The 17176-nt window shown below is 41.8% G+C and overlaps 1 protein-coding gene across 20 annotated transcripts in view; it reads right to left on the minus strand.

The window, feature by feature from the left end:
• Nucleotides 1–17176, minus strand: part of mctp1a (multiple C2 domains, transmembrane 1a) — a 534415-nt gene that overhangs the window by 312337 nt on the left and 204902 nt on the right. The gene's annotated exons all lie outside the window — the stretch shown is intronic.

The following is a 17176-nucleotide window of genomic DNA, read 5'->3' on the forward strand; positions in this document are numbered from 1 at the left end:
ATTCTAGACTGATTCATTATAATTTTCTACACCAATTATATCTCACACCTCAAAAGATACATAAATCAGAATTTTCTGATAGGTGTTTTAGATGAGGTATAGATGTTGGTACCTTTTTACATTCCACTTGGTTATGCATGAAATTAAGACCCTTTTGGATAGAATTGGGGGAAATGTTGACAAAAATTGTGGGGTGAACTTGCCTCTTGGTCCAGAATTGTTTCTTCTGGGAAATTTGGCAATTATAAAAGTTAATTTCTCCAGAAGATAATTAAAATTGCATTGTCAATAGCCAGGAAATATATAGTGGTAACATGGAAATCTGATTCCATACACCACGCTGATCTTTGGAACATGGAAGTGCAAAGTTGTATTCCCCTTCAGAAGATTTCCTATAATCTTAGGAACAGGCATAGTACAATCATCAAAATTTGGCAACCTTATTTAGATTACTTAAATGCTCAGATTGTATAATTTATTTTGATATATGTCAATTAGTATACTCCTTATTAGAAATTTATTACTTTTAAAATTATTTGACTCTAAGATGTTGAACCTTGCTCCCGTTGCTTTTTTCTTTTCTATTTTCGTATTTTCTTTCATTTTATCTCCATCTATACCCTGCTGTCTGTCCACTTTTCTTTCAAATCTGGGGAGGGGAAGCTGGAAGAGGAGGAACTCACCATTCCATTTTTTTCCAGACCTTATGAATGTTTTTCTATGGTTTTATATTCAATGTATTTTGGTTATTATATTAATTGAGTCCTATGTTCTGTATTTTCTATAAATGAAATATTCAAAAAAACACATGCACCAAAACAATGCCCAGCCTATGGAAAAGACTGTAATAAATGTGAAAGGTAGAATCACTGTACAAAGAAATGTTTTTCCAAAGAGAAACAAAAATGAAACTGTACATACTATAGAAGAAACTGCTCTCAACTTTTTGTTGGCATGGTAGAGCAGAAAGATTATAAACCAATAGACACTGAACAGTCATTCATGAACTGAGGACAAGTGGACTGTGTCATTACGTACCAATGGAACAAATATTCCTTTCAAGCTGGACACAGGGGCAAAGGTCAATTTGATCTGTGAGCGTGACATCAGGGCAATGAAGATAAAGCCATACGTCCATGCAAATCCTGTGCAGCTCCAAGTCTACAATTGACAGAGCATTGACACAAAAGGTACATGTAAACTTAGGGTGAAAATTAAAGATAAAGAGCACCACCTCAGCTTCACAGTAGTCCCAAATGGACATGAATTACGTCTGGGTGAAAAAGCATATGAAAATCAAAGCTTAGTCAAGAGGTTGTACACGAGGGAAAACTATTGTGTTAGCTGATGCGTTATCCAGCCAACGATGCAGAGTGAAGCACAAAATAAGTGTTCCACAGAGACAGATGTGAATTTCCACATGAACCTGATCACTGATACTCTTTCCTATGTGACATGAAATCGAAGCAGAACACAGTTGAAACAGAAAAGGGTACAGTTCTACAAAAGGTCATCAAGAATCTGAGTTAAGGATGACCTAGAGGTGAATGTCAGCCACATTACAACATCAGAGTGGAACTGAGTGTTGTCAATGAGATTCTACTCACACAGAGCACAATTGTCATTCCTCAATCACTGTAACAAGAGATGCTGGAAAGGGTGCATGAGGGGTATATTGAAATGGGAAAATGCAAGAGGAGAGCCAGAACTGCTTTTTATTGGCCAGGGATAAATGCTGACATTGACAGGATGGTTTTAAGCTACGAGACCTATTTGAAACATCAGGCAAAGCAGACAAAGGAGCCCATGATCCCATAACTGACTTATAGCAGAACCATGGCAGAAAGTTGGAACTGATCTGTTCCACATGAATGGAAATAATTACTTGGTGGTTATTGACTATTTAGTGAATTATCCTGAGATTGTGTTTCTTACTAACATATCTGTGCTTATGTGATCAAATATATGAAATTGATCTTTGCAAGACATGGAAATCCTCAAATCATCTACAGTGACAATGGACTATGCTACAATTACAGAATATTTCAGAACTTTGCAAAAGAATATGATTTTTGACATGTGACTTCAAGTCCTCTGCATCTACAATCAAACAGTAAATCAGAGAAAGGAGTTCACATGGTTAAACAGCTGCTCAAGAAAGCACAAGACAGTGGCTCAGATCCTTATCTAGCTCTATTGAGCTACAGAGCTTCACTACATGACATGTTATCTGCTGAGCTTCTAATGGGGCATGGACTATGCACCACACTTTCCTACTCCACAATCCCAAACAAGAACAGATATGTCAAAGATTGCGAACAGAAACAAAAGTGTCTGCAATGGAGACAAAAAGCAGTCTATGGCAAGTCAGCAAGAAGCTTAGGGCTACTGCCACAACATGACACCATGAAAATCAGAGATTCCAAAACCTGGGACAAAAAGCTACCATTCTGGAGGAAGTAAATCTAAGTTCCTACACTGTCAGAACAGAGGATGGTCAAATACTGAGGAGGAATCGAAAGAGCCTGCTGAAAATGCAAGAGACATTGCAGGAACAGAAAAATGCAAACTATAGCAACAGAAGAAACACCAGCAGTGCTAGACAGTAGTGGGTCAGCAGAGCCGACACAAGCACCTGAGTTGAGAGGATCTACACATGTTATCAAAGCACTTGACTGACTGAATCCCTAAAGGAAAAAAACTGCACACTTAAAAAGTTGGTACTGCTGATGTTGTTTAAGTTTGTGTTGAACTTTAAGTTGAAATGAATACTGTATCAGTATGTCATGTTGTAAATTAAACATCTCAAGGAAAGGGGATGTAATGATAGCATGCTAATGATCCTCCTGACTACTAGAGGGAGTCAAAGACTAGTTTGTTGCAGCTTGAGTTGTGTACTTTAGCTAATAAAGTATGTTTCAAAAGAGCCAAACTTTCTTTATTACAATAAAACATTACAATTCAACTGCAGGCAATATGGAGACAAATGTGAGAAGGAGGATGGTGAATATAGGACTGAAGGTGTTCTATTTAAATGCACGCCATATTAGAAGCAAGATAAATTAGCTTAAAGCACAGCTAGAAATAGGCAGGCACAATATTGTGGCAGAAGGTGGATCACATCTGGGACCTAAACATGCAAGGAAACACAGCCTATTGAAAAGACAGGCAGAGGAGGTAGGTAGTAAAAAATGAAATGAAATCCATAGCAAGATGGAACATTGCATCAGATTATGTAGAATCCTTGCAGGTAGAGTTGAGAAACTGCAAAGGTAAAAAGAGCTCCAAACAGGAGTCAGGATGGGTACAAATATAACAGGAATTAGAAAAGGCATAAAAGAGTGGCAATGTTACAGTGATCATGTGGGACTTCACATTATTCGAAAAAATTTGGGAACCATACATGGAAAACAGAGAGGGCCTACCGCAGACCTCCACCCCCTAAAATGATAGAATGAGAAGAAGACGAAATGAACTGACCCAGTGTCTAAAAGTAGATGACACAATTTTCTTGTTTATTTTCATTGTGTGATGACATTGTTTAATGGGTTTATTGTGTTGTATATGTTGAAATGTTTAATGGGTTGGGAAGGAGGGAGGGAAGGGAGGGGTGAAAAATGGGAGAAAATGACTGTGTATATTCAAGAGGGAAAAGTTTGTGTGTATTTTGATTAATATGGTTCATAGTGTGAAAAATAAAAACAAATTTAACAAAATATGCAAGAAGTCTGGGAAAATCATGTTAGCACTGGATCTCAAGAGATGGAATTTGCAGAATGCTCATGAGGTAACTTTTTAGACCAGCTTGCAGTTAAGCCGACAGGAGAAAAGGCAATTCTGGATTTGGTGTTGTGCAATGAACTGGATTTGATATGGGAACTCTAGATTAAAGAACCCTTAAGAGGCAGTAATCACAATATGATAGAATTCACTCTGCAGTTTGAGAAGGGAAGCTAAAGTCAGATGTGTGATTATTGCATGAGTAAAGATAATTACGGAGGCATGAGAGAGGTACTGGAGAAAGTTGATTGGAAGGGGACCCTAGCAGGGAAGAAGGTAGAGCAGCAGTGGCAGAGGTTTCTGTGAATAATTCAAAAGATGCAGGTCTCTTTCTCCCTCCTCTCCTTCTTCCCTCTCCGCCCAACCTTTTTATTCGGGCACCTGTCTGTATTTGCTTATACCTGACAGAGGGCCCAGACCCAAAACACTGGTAACCCTTTACTTTCTATGACCTGCTGAGTTTCTCCAGCATGTTTGAATATTGCACTCGACCCCAGGATCTGCAGACCTTCTTGTTTAACCCCAAAGATGCAGGATTGTTTCCCCCACACCACACCCCCTCCCCAAAGAGGCATTCTAAAGGGAGGGTGAGGCAAGGGAAATCAAATACAGCATAAAATGGCTGAATGGCCTGTTTTCTGTGGTGAAGCATTGTAAAAGTATACGGAATTGCAAAAAATTAGTAGAAAGTCAGAGGATTTGGAAGCTTTTAAAGACCAATAGAAAGCAACTAAAAAAAGCAATATGGGGAGAAAAGATAACATATGAAAGTAAGCTAGCCAGTAATGTAAAAGAGTCTACCAAATGGCTTTTCAGATATTCAAAGAGTAAACATGCATGAGTGGTCATTGGACAACTGGAATTTGATGCTGGAGAAGTGGCAATAGGAATAAAGAAATGACAGATGAACTGAATAAATATTTTGCATGTCTTCATTGTGGAAGACACCACTAAGTGACGTGCTAGAAATTTGAGGGAGTCAGGGGACAGAAGTGAGAGAAGTTAAGTGGCTGCTGAAGAGACATTTGATGCATTAGTGGTGATCACAAGAGTCAGGAATTGTTCCAGTGGATTGGAACATGGTAAATATCACTCCAGTCTTAAGGAGGGAGGGAGTCAACACACAGGAAATTGTCGGCTGCTTAGTCTGACTTCCATGGTTGGTAAGATTTTAGGGTCCATTATGAAGGATGAAGTTTCACGGTACTTAAAGGAACATGACAAAATAGGCCGAAGTCATCATAGTTTCTTTGGCGAAGATTTTGCCTGAAATATTTGTTGGAATTCTTTGAGGAGGTATCAAGCAAGGTAGACAAAGGAGAGTCAAAGGATACTCTTTACTTGAATTTTTAAAAAAATGCCACATATAAGATGATAGACCATGAGATACAGTAGCAGAAGCAGGCTGTTCTGCCTGTCAAATGAGGCTGATAAACAAGATAAGAGCTTATGGTGTTATGGGAAATGCACTAAAATGAGCAGAAGATTGGCTGACTGGCAGAAAGCAAAGGGTGGAAATAAAAGGGGCATGCCAATGACTTCTGCTGGGTCTGCTACCTTTTGCGTAATATGTGAATGATTTAGATGGCAGAACTAATGACTTTCTGGCCAACACAAATGTAAGTGAAGAAGCAGGTAGTGTTTGGGAAGCAGGGAATCTGCAGAGAGACTTGGACAGGTTGGGAGAATGAGCAAAATATGAGCAAAGAAGTGGCAGATGGAATACAGTGAATTGAAGTGTATGGTCTTGTACTTTAATAGAAGAAATAAAGGCATAAAATGCAGAAAGCAGAGGTCCAGAGGGACTTGGGGGTCCTTTTGCAAAGTTCCCCAAAGGTCAACTTGCAGGTTGAGTCATTAATGAAGAAGCAAAATGCGATGGTAGCATTCATTTCGAGGGAACTAAAACATTACAGCAAGGATATAATGCTGAGGCTTTACAAGGCATTGGTCAGACCACATTTGGAGTATTGCAAGCTGTTTTGGACCCCATATCTAAGGAAAAATATGCTGGTATTGGTGAGGGCTCAGAGGAGGTTTAAGAAACTGACTCAGAGGATGATGATTCACATATGAGGAGCATTTGATGGCTCAATACCTGTACTCATTTGAGTTTAGCAAGATGAGAGCAAATCTCATTACAACCTATCGAATACTGAAAGGACGAGATCAAATGGAGAAGCTCAGCAGGTCAAACAATGTCCTTTATATAGGAAAAATAAAATTACATAACTGACGTTTCAGGCTTGAGCCCTTCATCAAGGCATGGAAAAATGTCAACAGGCGACCGACTAAAAGGGTAAGGGGAAAGTTGTGGTTGCAAAGGCAGAAGGTAATAGGAGGAGAAGGGAGGGTGGGCACAGCAGCAAACAGGGGGAGGAGGGATGGCTAGGGGAAAAGATAGGTGTGATGATATGATTATATGCACTGGCTGGCCCGCCCTCCAGGTGTCTCCATGCCTTAGCTCCTCCCTTAGTCCTGCCCATGTGACCCCGGGCCATAAAGGTCGAATCCCCTCTCCTTCTCGCTCATTTTCCTAGCCTGGACCCGGGCCAGCAGCCTCTAGCTCATTAAAGCCTATCGTTCCCCTCAGTCTTCTGCGTCATTATTGGGGCTACCAATAGCGCTCTCCGGTTATGGAGAAATTGCTGTGCCCCTAACGGCTGGAAGTAAACCCCCAAGTCCTAGGTGCATCGGTACTCTTCGAGCAGTGGGTGAACTACTTTAACAACTTCCTTGATGCTGCTGCAGAGGTGGTCAACTCGGACGAAAAGAAGCTCAAGATCCTTCAGGCACAAATCAGCCAGAAGGCCTACCTGACTATCCAAGGCAGCGTGACCTACACTGAGGTGATGGCTGCGCTGCGGGCGCTGTATAAGCCAAACGTGAACATGGTTTACTCCCGTTACCTGCTAATGTCCCAGAAACAACAGCCTGGTGAGTCCACTGAAGAGTTCGTCCGGTCCCTGGTCACACTGGGAAAGACTGTTTGGGGGATCCCATGGGCCTGGGCATGATATCGCTGACCCAATGCATGGAAGAGCTGATCAAAGACGTCTGCGTGTCAGAGTTGAGGTCAGACTACATCCAGCAAAGACTCCTCGAGGAGGACCTGCTCCCTCTCAAAAAGGCTATCGACTTGATCAGAACTCTGGACTCAGCCCAGTACCACGCAGTGTCAATCATGGGCAAAAGCGTGCCAACAGTGTACAGTCATTGGCCTGGGACTCAGCATTGGGCATCAGCAACCTGACTGCGGCTGCAATAACGACAACCGATCATCAAGATGCCACTTCCGCGGGCAGGCCAAGCACGCGAGGCGCCTCTGCCCCGCGAAAGGAGCAACGTGCTTGGGTTGTGGAAAGAAGGGCCACTATCAAACAGTCTGGAGGTCCCGATCACAGCCTGCAAGCAGCACAGCATGCGTTCCTGAAGATCTTCTGGCGCTGACCACGTGTGTGGTGAGGGGAGCGCCATCTTACCGGACACCGCTCCCAACCTCAGCACCTCAGCTTACCGCTCCAGTGATGTCACTTCCGACTGCCATGACTCCACTTTCACCTTCTTCTTCATCCGATGCTGCATGGTCAACGTGGAGGTTGCCACCTTGAGCGGACCTTCCCACCAATGACGATGAAGAAACGCCAGTCCTCGCTTCAGTGACACTGAATAAAGCCAGTCCTCACCCAATCCCAAACTCAATGATGCAGATCAAGATGAATGGGCATAAAACAAACCGTCTTTTCGATAGCGGCAGTACGGAAAGTTTCATACACCCAGACGTGGTCTAGAGACTCTCCTTCCTGGTCTGACCCATGACCAGGATGGTTTCAATGGCAGCAAGGGACCAACAGACGAGTATCCGGGATTATTGTGTAGCGTTGCTAACAGTGGGGGGGGGGGGGGGGGGAGTATTATAACGACTTTGTGTTATTAATTGTGCCCTGCCTCTGCATGCCAATCCTCCTAGGCCTTGACTTTCAGAGTCAGTTTAGGAGCGTGACAATGGCGTTTGGTGGCCCCCAACCACTGTTGACCATCCACAGCCCACAGCATTTGGACGTTCATCCCCGACTGGATAACCAGCCCCCGGTACCATCCTGTGGCACCAGCACCCAATCTCCGGTACTGTCCAGCGGTCTCAGCACTCAGCCCCTAGCACCGTCCTGTGGTCTTACCACCTTAAGGGTGCCCCCTCCATCGCTGTTCACAAACCTCATCCCGGATTGCAAACCCATCACCACCAAAAGTCGGTGCTATAGTTCGGAGGATATGCAATTTATCCGGGCTGAGGATCATAGCCCCTAGCACTAGTCCCTGGAGAGCACAGGTTCGTGGTTAGAGGGGCGGGCAAGCCCCAGATGGTAATTAATTACAGTCAAACCATTAACCGCTTCATCCAGCTGGATGCATACCTGCTCTACCATATAGCCGACTTGATCAATAAAGGTCGCCAAATACAGAAATTTTTCAACGATTGACCTCAAGTCGGCTTACCATAAACTCCCCCTCCATCCGAGCGATCAAATCTATACTGGATTCGAAGCCGAAGGAAAACCCTTCCATTTCCTGCGATACCCTTCAGCGTTACTAATAGTGTTTCTGCTTTTCAGGGAGTAATGGACTGGATGGTGGAGGAACATGGGCTGATGGCAATGTTCCCATACTTCGACAATGTCACCATCTGTAGCCATTACCAGCAGGACAACAACACAAATCTCGCAAAGTTCTCCCATATGGCTAAGTTGCTCAACTTGACGTACAACAAGGATAAATGTGTGTTCAACACAGAGCGCCTGGCCCTTCTTGGATGTATCGTGGCACATGGTGTCATTTCCCCTGACCACATGCGACCACTTTTGGAGCTCCCTGTCCAAAACACCCTGAAGGCACTAAAAAGGTGCTTGGGGCTGTTCTCGTAATACGTGCAGTGGGTGCCCAACTACGCCGATAAGGCCCATCCCCTAATTCGGTCAACCACTTTTCCATTATTGGCAGAACCCCAGGTTGCCTTCAACCAAATTCGATGAGACATCGCTAAGGCCACAATGCATGCGGTGGATGAGTCTGTCCCCTTCCAGATGCCTCCGACTTCGCACTGGCCACCACATTAAACCAGGCAGGCAGACCGGTAACATTTTTTTCCCGCACCCTTGGCAGTCCAGAACTCCGGCACTCCTCCGTCGAGAAGGAGACATAGCGATAGTTGAGGGGGTGCACCACTGGCAACACTACCTAGCCGGACAGAGATTTACCCTGTTGACTGAGCAGAGGGCAGTGGCCTTCATGTTCAGTGCCAAACAACAGAGTAAAATCAAGAATGACTAGATTCTGAGGTGGAGGATTGAGTTATCCACCTACAACTATGTCATTTTGTACCAGCTGGGTAAGCTCAACGATCCCCCGGACGTCCTATTCTGAGGGATGTGCATCAGTGCGCATCTCGACCGTCTCTAGGTCCTGCACAATAGTGTGTGCCTCCCCAAAGTTACAAGGTTGTATCATTTTATCAGGTCAAGGAACCTCCCCAACTCCATCAAGGATGTCCGGTCCATGACCAGACGCTGCCAAATCTGCGCCGAGTGTAAGCCCCAGTTCTACCGGCCAGCAAAGGCACACCTCATCAAGGCCACTCACCTTTTCGAACAACTCAGTGTCGATTTCAAGAGCCCCCTCCCGACCACAAATAGGAACGCCTACTTCCTGATGATGGTGGACGAATTTTCCAGGTTCCGCTTTGCAATCCCCTGCCCGGATATGACCTCAGCTACGGTCATCAGGGCCCTGAGAAGTATCTTCACTCTGTGACCGGGGGACCTTGTTCATGAGCGAGGAGTTGCATCAGTACTTTTTGACCAGAAGCATAGCCATCAGCAGGACCACCAGCTATAACCCAGAAGTGATAGCCAGGTGGAAAAGGAGAATGGCACCGACTGGAAGGCTGTGGTCCTGGCCTTTAGATCCAAAAATTTGCCAATGTCCCGCTGGCAGGACATCTTGCACGAAGCTCTCCACGCCATCCGGTCGTTACTGTGCACCGCTACTAACACCACCCCACATGAACGCCTTTTTGCTTTCCCTAGGAGGTCGGTGAATGGTTCTTCCATTCCTCCCTGGCAGACATCCCCAGGCCCGGTTCTCCTTCGGAAGCATGTCAGAGGCCATAAGATAGATCCATTGGTTGAAATGGTACACCTAATTCATGCCAACTCCCATTTGTGAGGTACCCAGACGGCCACGAGGACACGGTGCCCTTACAAGACCTGGCAAGGGCTGGAGACCCCAAGTCAGCCTTGTCAGCTGCTGACCACGCCGCAGACCTGATGGTGCCATACCCAAGCACAGCTCTGGAATCTGAGCTGCCAACCCTGCAGCTGGACATTCAGGCTCCTCCCGCTCCTACAGCTGCGGAGGATCCCCCAGCACTCCAGGAGTCCACCGCCAGCACCCCAACCCCCACAGTTCCTGCAGCGGACTCTCCCCTGTCGGCCCCCTCTCCGGAGGAGCGCCGTATGGAAATTCCAGTTCCCCGGTGGTCCGGCAGACAGAGGAGGATACCTGAGCGGCTCAACCTCTAGCAGGTGGGGGCGTCCGCTTCTCCCGCCACTTTGTATATTGCTTTGTTAAATTGCTGCTGTTAATGCCTCCAGATTTTGTTGTTTACCGGTGGGTTCTTTTTTTTAAAAAGGGGGAGGGGTGAATGTGGTGATATGATTATATGCACTGGCTGGCCCACCCTCCGGATGTCTCCCTGCCTTAGCTCCTCCCTTAGTTCTGCCCATGTGACCCCAGGGCATAAAGGTCGAGATCCCCCTCCTTGCCGCTCATTTTCTTAGCCTGGACCTGGGCCAGCAGTCAATAAAGCCTATTGTTCCCCTCAGTCTTCTGACTGTGTCATTATTGGGCCTACCGATAGCGCCCAACAATAGGGAAGGGGGTGGAGAGCTGGAAGGGAGGAGGAAAGGGAGGGAGAAAGGAGAGCAGGTTAGTAGAAACTGTAAAAGTCGATGTTGATGCCATCTGGCTGGAGAGCGCCCAGACGGAAAATCAGGAGTTGTTCCTCCAATTTACAGATGATCTTGGAGGGGTAGTATGCATTTTAATCTTTGCTATATAAAAGATACTGTTTGACCTGCTGAGTTTCTGCAGCATTGTGTTTTTACTTCAACCAGTGTCTGCAGACTTCTAGATCGAGTGGATGTGTTTCCAGTAGTGGGACATTCTAAGATCAGAGGGCAAAGTCTCAGAATAAAAGGATGTCCCTTTCAATAGAGTTGAGGAGAAATTTCTTCAGCCAGAGGGTAGTGAATTTATGGAATTCTTTGCCTCAGATGACTGTGGAGGTTCTCAGTGGGTATATTTAAAGTGGAGGTTAATCTGAGGCATCATGGGCTATGGGGAGAAGTCAGGCAAATGGGTTAGAGTGGTAAAATAGATCAGCCATGATTTGAATGGCAGAGCAAACACAATGGGCCCAATGAACTAATTCTGTTCCAAAGTCTTATGAGGACTCCGATGCTGTTTAACAATGGCTTGGAGTTTGGGTAATGACACACTCAGTTATTCATTTATGGGAATTATGGGTGACATTGGAATTTTCCATGAACTATATGCATTGTTAAGCCACTTCAGATGGCATTATGAACCATTCACATTGGTGGATCTGGAATCACATGTAGGCCAGATCAGGTAAGAAGGCCAGATTTCGTTCTCTGGAGGACATTGATAAATAGATGAGCTTTTTCAATAATTCAGTAGTTTTATTGTGGTCACCGTTACTAATGAGGAGGGAAGGGCTGATTGATGTAGAGTAGGTTTATATAGGTTGGCACAAATTTGTGGGTTAATTTGTGCTGTTTTGTTCTATCCTCTATGGATTTGAAAATCAGAGGTCAATATATCCTGAAGAAAATGTTCCTGGAACCATCTACAATTATTTCAAAGTAAGTCAGTGAGAAGAGAGGGAGCATCCCAGACTGAATCAATACAATTAGCCAATTTTCTCATTAAATGCAGTTGCATTATAGAGACCATTAGCAAACCCATATCTTCACATACTCCAAGGTCCCTCTTTCCCTATGCACCTCAAATACAACAATTTATTGTGTTCCTCTTTCCTTGCTCTCCTATTCCTAAATACTTTGCTGGATTGGTTCATTTTCCTCTCGATAGTTTCCTGCAGCCGGTCACTTTTAAATTGCCATCCAATTCAACTTTTAATCAATGATACATGACACACAAAAAAATGAGGATCTTCACATTGAGCCCTGTATAACCCCAGTAGAAACAGCTTCCCAGTCACAAAAGGTCACTACTTTTTGCTTCCTGAAAATGAGCTAATTTTTAATCCAATTTACAAGTGACCATCTTCATTCCAATTAATGGTCCTGAGGTGCTTCCTTTTCATTTACTCAGACATCCACCTCACAGATATAAAATTCAACCTTTAGTGATATGATTAAATCAAGCAAAGGCTCTCTCGGCAGCTACCTGTTTAGAGTTCTTTTAACAATATAATTCAAGTCTTTGGATCTGTTGAAATAGCACAAGGAATGAAATAAATTTCTATCTCAAAGAGTTTAAGATAATATTAAGAATAATCAGCTTTTATTTCTTAACTTGCAAGTGTCCCTGCCTTCAAAAAAAGGTTTAAAAGCAACAGGAATACAGCCATTGCAAAAATATACCCTTTCATATGATTAATAAATTGATGTTCATTTGGCTGACATTATTCATTCAGGAGATCATATTTTTTGGAAGTCCCTGAAGTCTAAATAAGCCATTCCATTCAACCTTATTTACTTTCATATGGTGTATATTCATACATTTCCACACACGTGCAATGCATAGAAGGAGTAAACACAGCAACTATAAGTGATGTATTGAAATACTTAATCTTAAAGTTATAACGTGCCTTCATTAACAATCATGAATCGACATTAAAAAATAAAAGGAATCAATCAAAACATAAAATGAGGAGGGAAGGCATAAATTAATGAAGTGGAGCAAAGGGAACATTTTGAAATAAAAAGGTACCATTCAATGAATTTCTAGAATAGAATACAAAGAAAAAATAAAAATTTTGCAGAACTAATATAGAAGTCCAGTTTCTGAATTGGGTATTCTGAGCTAATGTAATCTGATGATAAATTCCCTAAAGGGGTGTAAGTGCCCTTTGAAAACAGTCACCAGCCACATCTTAGCCATGAAAATGTTGTACGTTGCAGTTAAATGGCAATTTCATGTTTATTTCAGAACTGCATTTAAGGGACACATTTGGAAATTTACTATGTTTGTAACATATGCAAACTGTGAAATGGATCTCAGTAGGCTTCATAATATGTCTGCTAATTAAATGATTTTAGTTCCAGGAATTCTCTTTTGTTTATTTTATAATCTGTACGAAATTTAGAGCAAATTCACACCAAATATTCTTTTTCACCGTGATAAGGACTTTCTTCAATATGCAACTCGCTAAAAGTTCAGATTAATTTATTTCTATTTTCCAGACTACTTTAAACCAAGAAATCATGCCATGAACAATTCTTTCTTTTTATATCTTTGCCTTGCTACCAAAATATTTGTTGAATAAAATAAGGAAAAAAAGTATCTACTCATTTGGAAAGCACCACCAAAAGCACTAAATGTTCAAAATATTTAAAAAGAAAACAACAAATCAAGTACCTATAACAAATTTTAAAGTGTCTACAGTTTATAACTGCAAATATATTTCAAAATTCCATTGAAGGGATGCATTTGGAGATTTACTACCTTTGTTACGTGCAAGCTGTGAACTGAATTTGAGTAGTACTCTTTAGGCTTCGTAACTTGAATGAAATAAATTCATCATTGTGAACACGCTTGAAAGAAAAGGGAATAAAAAAAATTCTTATTCCCTGACAATGAAATAAAATTTGTAAGTCATGTCACATTTAATGGTTTTCTGCAGAAATGCTCTCAGTACCCTGAGGGTTAATTACCATTTGGATTCTCAGTTTATGTTTGACTGGTGACTTAATTCATCATCAATTGTGACAATCTTAGTGTGCTCCCTGCTGCACCACTGCTGGAATATATATAATACAATGTTTTGTGTGAAATATCTACAGATTTACCAATTTTCTATAAATTGATTATTTACTAGGCATGCCCTCCCACTATATATTTTTAAAAAATATTAGAATCCTTAATAGTAGATTTTTTTTCCCTCCCATAAATCCTTTCAGACTTCAATAGGCAGAAAAGATTGAAATGCTCAGGAGATGATTCCTCTTTATTTTTTTTAATGAAAGGCTGTATAATAAATTTTCTGTATGGCAGCAGCTGTCAGCAAAAGCTTTCCAGTTCAGGTCTATTATGGGAGAAGCAATACCCTATCCTATGGCACTGAGATACACACGGGGACCAGCACTGATTGACAGCTTGTCATCATGACGTCTTATTCCATCTCTGTTATGGAGAAAATTAATGTCACGCCACCAGCCTTATGACTCGCTGTCATCTTATAACTGCTCACTTTTTATCAATGCTCCAAATAACATTTCAAGCCCATCGTCTCACAGTGGACAATTCGGTCAAGGGACATTAAATCGGATGACTGTGAAATGTCATAATAAAAATGGAACGCTAACAACTTCTTTTTAAACTAGCTTGACTGAATTTAAGAAGTGACAAAGGGAAAACCAGTGGTTTCATGCTCTCATTCCAAGGAGGTCACCAAATTGCCTTTGGGCAGCAATGCATTAATGTGCATTAAAGAAAATCATCAGATATTGGAAGGTTTCTTCATATTAATGACATGAATTGAAATGTCTATTCAATTTGATGCATTTGCACACTGGTTACAAATGGTTAAATTACTGGGGTACACTATTTTCTATTCTAACCCAACCTGATACCAGGGTCATGGCTACAAATAGTTCTCAGCTTTGCCAAATGATTCAGTAATTTAAGCAAAGAATCACAGGCATCACCCTCCACCTTTTTACATTTGTTCAGAATTTTCAAAACATTAGCCCAGAGAAATTCTAATTTTTATTCATTCACAGCCAAACTTGGTTGAGGTATTAAAGCTACATATGATGAGTCTGATTTTTCCTATCAATTAATGGAGTGAAATGCCAATGTGATTACCAAATGGTATTCCCTTTATTACATTCATGTCGATATTTACTGTGAAATTATTGATGGATGGTTTAATCACCCCCACCTGCAAGATCTCTAACAAAATTTGAAAGGTATCAATGAGGCTTTCATTATTTTTGTAAGGGCTTCATAGATTTAGGATTTCTGCAAGACTACAAGCACCTGACTCAAGAGTCAACAGCAAAAATAAATTCACCAGTGAGCACAGCAAATTCTGTTTGAAGAGCATTGTAAAGCATTTGTTATCCATTCATTGCTTAGATGATAAGACAGGTCTTTATTAAATTTGGTTATCCAATTGCATTTCTGTTAGGGTTGTGGATATTTTCATACAATATTTCAAATTTGTAAAGCTTTATCAACTGTTCCTACTCCTATGTTTATGGGCCCAGTGTATTCCAATAATGGCCTTATTTTAATTGCAGGACTTGTCACCTTTTTAAAAAATCTGTGATACATTGTCTTAAGCTAAACTCAGAGTAATAGCTCCTCTCTCTGTTCTTTTTGTAAAACTGCAGTAAGCGAGCTGTATTTTGGGTGAACTGCATTTCAGTATTTCATTGAAAATATTTTCTTATATATTCACATGTCAGCATGGTCAAGAAAATTATTTGGACTCAAATGCATTACATTATTTAGCAGTGGTTCACAGGCCCTCTCAATTATATATCATGCCTCAGCTATAACCATGGCATCCCAGCCAGATACTGTCTTTGGAGAGTTGGCAAAAAGTATGAGTTTTTAGTTTGAGCCAATCATGTTCAAATCCTTAACATTCATTCAGGACAAAATCTGAAAGTTGATCATTCACCTGTTCTCTCAGATACAATTAGTTAATGGCATCAGATAAAAAGAAGTTAGATAAAGTATGTGAAGAAACAAAATAATAAACTGGTATTTTTATGGTGTTATTTTGTTTGATTCTTAATCAGTCTTCTCTCTTAGCAGATCTCTTGCCATGTTCCATTCAATGTCGCAGTGATAGGAACAGCCATAATATTTATGCATCAGGAATAAATACCTTGTCGAAATCTGCCATATGTTCCAGTCATAGTTCTAAACTTAATAGTGCAGGTGAATCATAAACCATTGAGTTGGAACATTTAAAAAAAAATTAAACCCTGGATTCCAAAAAAAAATCTTATTTCTATTCTGAATGGTCTACCCTTTATTTTGACACAATGGCCCTCTAGCCATGGGAAACATCATCGATGTATGCATCTATCCTGTTATAAATTTGAATATAGGCTTTCTCTGTCCAACCAATTCTCATTCAGTCACATCCACTGGTAAAAGACTTAATTTGGTGAACCTTTGCTGCACCCCCTCAAGCACAAGTTTGACCTTTACATGCCTTCACACGCTCAAGAGCAGCACAGTATGTTAACAGGACTGGTAATGTCCAGGCTTCATGAAATAAAAGGTGATTCTACTCCTCTGTCAACAAGCTGATCTGCATTTAGAGTGTTGCCGAGTCCAGTGGACTCCAATAACAAGCAGCAATAGATATGCACTACAACACAGGGTTACTTAAACAAAAGTAGTCTTTAATTATATTTAAACAAGAAAACAGAATTGAACTTTAACTTATTACTTAACCTACCTAACTATTTAATCCCCCCTCTAACACTAAGTACAGGTGTGTGTAATGTATATTTAAGATTAGAAAAGTTATTTGGATCACAGTCCAATCTCACTGGTTGCAGGCCATTGTTCTGTGCACAAAAGTTAGTATTAACAAAGTTCACCAGGCTTTGGTGTTTAACAGGCAAATGGTTACCACTCAGGAGGGTTCTTGCTGGTTTTCAGAGAGTGATTCCTTTTCCAGGACATCCACAACTGACTCCTTCTCAATCAGTCTTGCCGATGAAACTTTCTCCCTTCAGGGTTCCTCAGATTATCCTCTTTCTTTCAGGTCACCTTTCAGACCATCAGTCTTCTCCTTTGACCAGGCAGCCTTCCAAAGTTTTCCAGCTTGTCCCTCTGGAACTGATTTCTGTCTCCTCTCTCTCTGTTTCACTCCCTCACTCTCTGAGAGCAAAACAGTTCTCCTCTGCCTGCAAAGATCAGCTGTATGTTGATACTTTGTTGCCTCTTGCAAAAAGCATTCTGCAAAAGTCCTGTGTTTTAAAATGAGTGCATGCAAGCTGCTTTCGCAATTCCTCCCAAGCCACCTCTAAATACTCTGTCACACTAGTTAGTGAAGCATGTAAGCAACTGCTATTCTGCAGCAGTCTGGTGCCAAGGTGTC

This window comes from Narcine bancroftii, chromosome 1 (assembly GCF_036971445.1).
Source record: "Narcine bancroftii isolate sNarBan1 chromosome 1, sNarBan1.hap1, whole genome shotgun sequence".
In the NCBI taxonomy this organism is placed as follows: Eukaryota; Metazoa; Chordata; class Chondrichthyes; order Torpediniformes; family Narcinidae; genus Narcine; species Narcine bancroftii.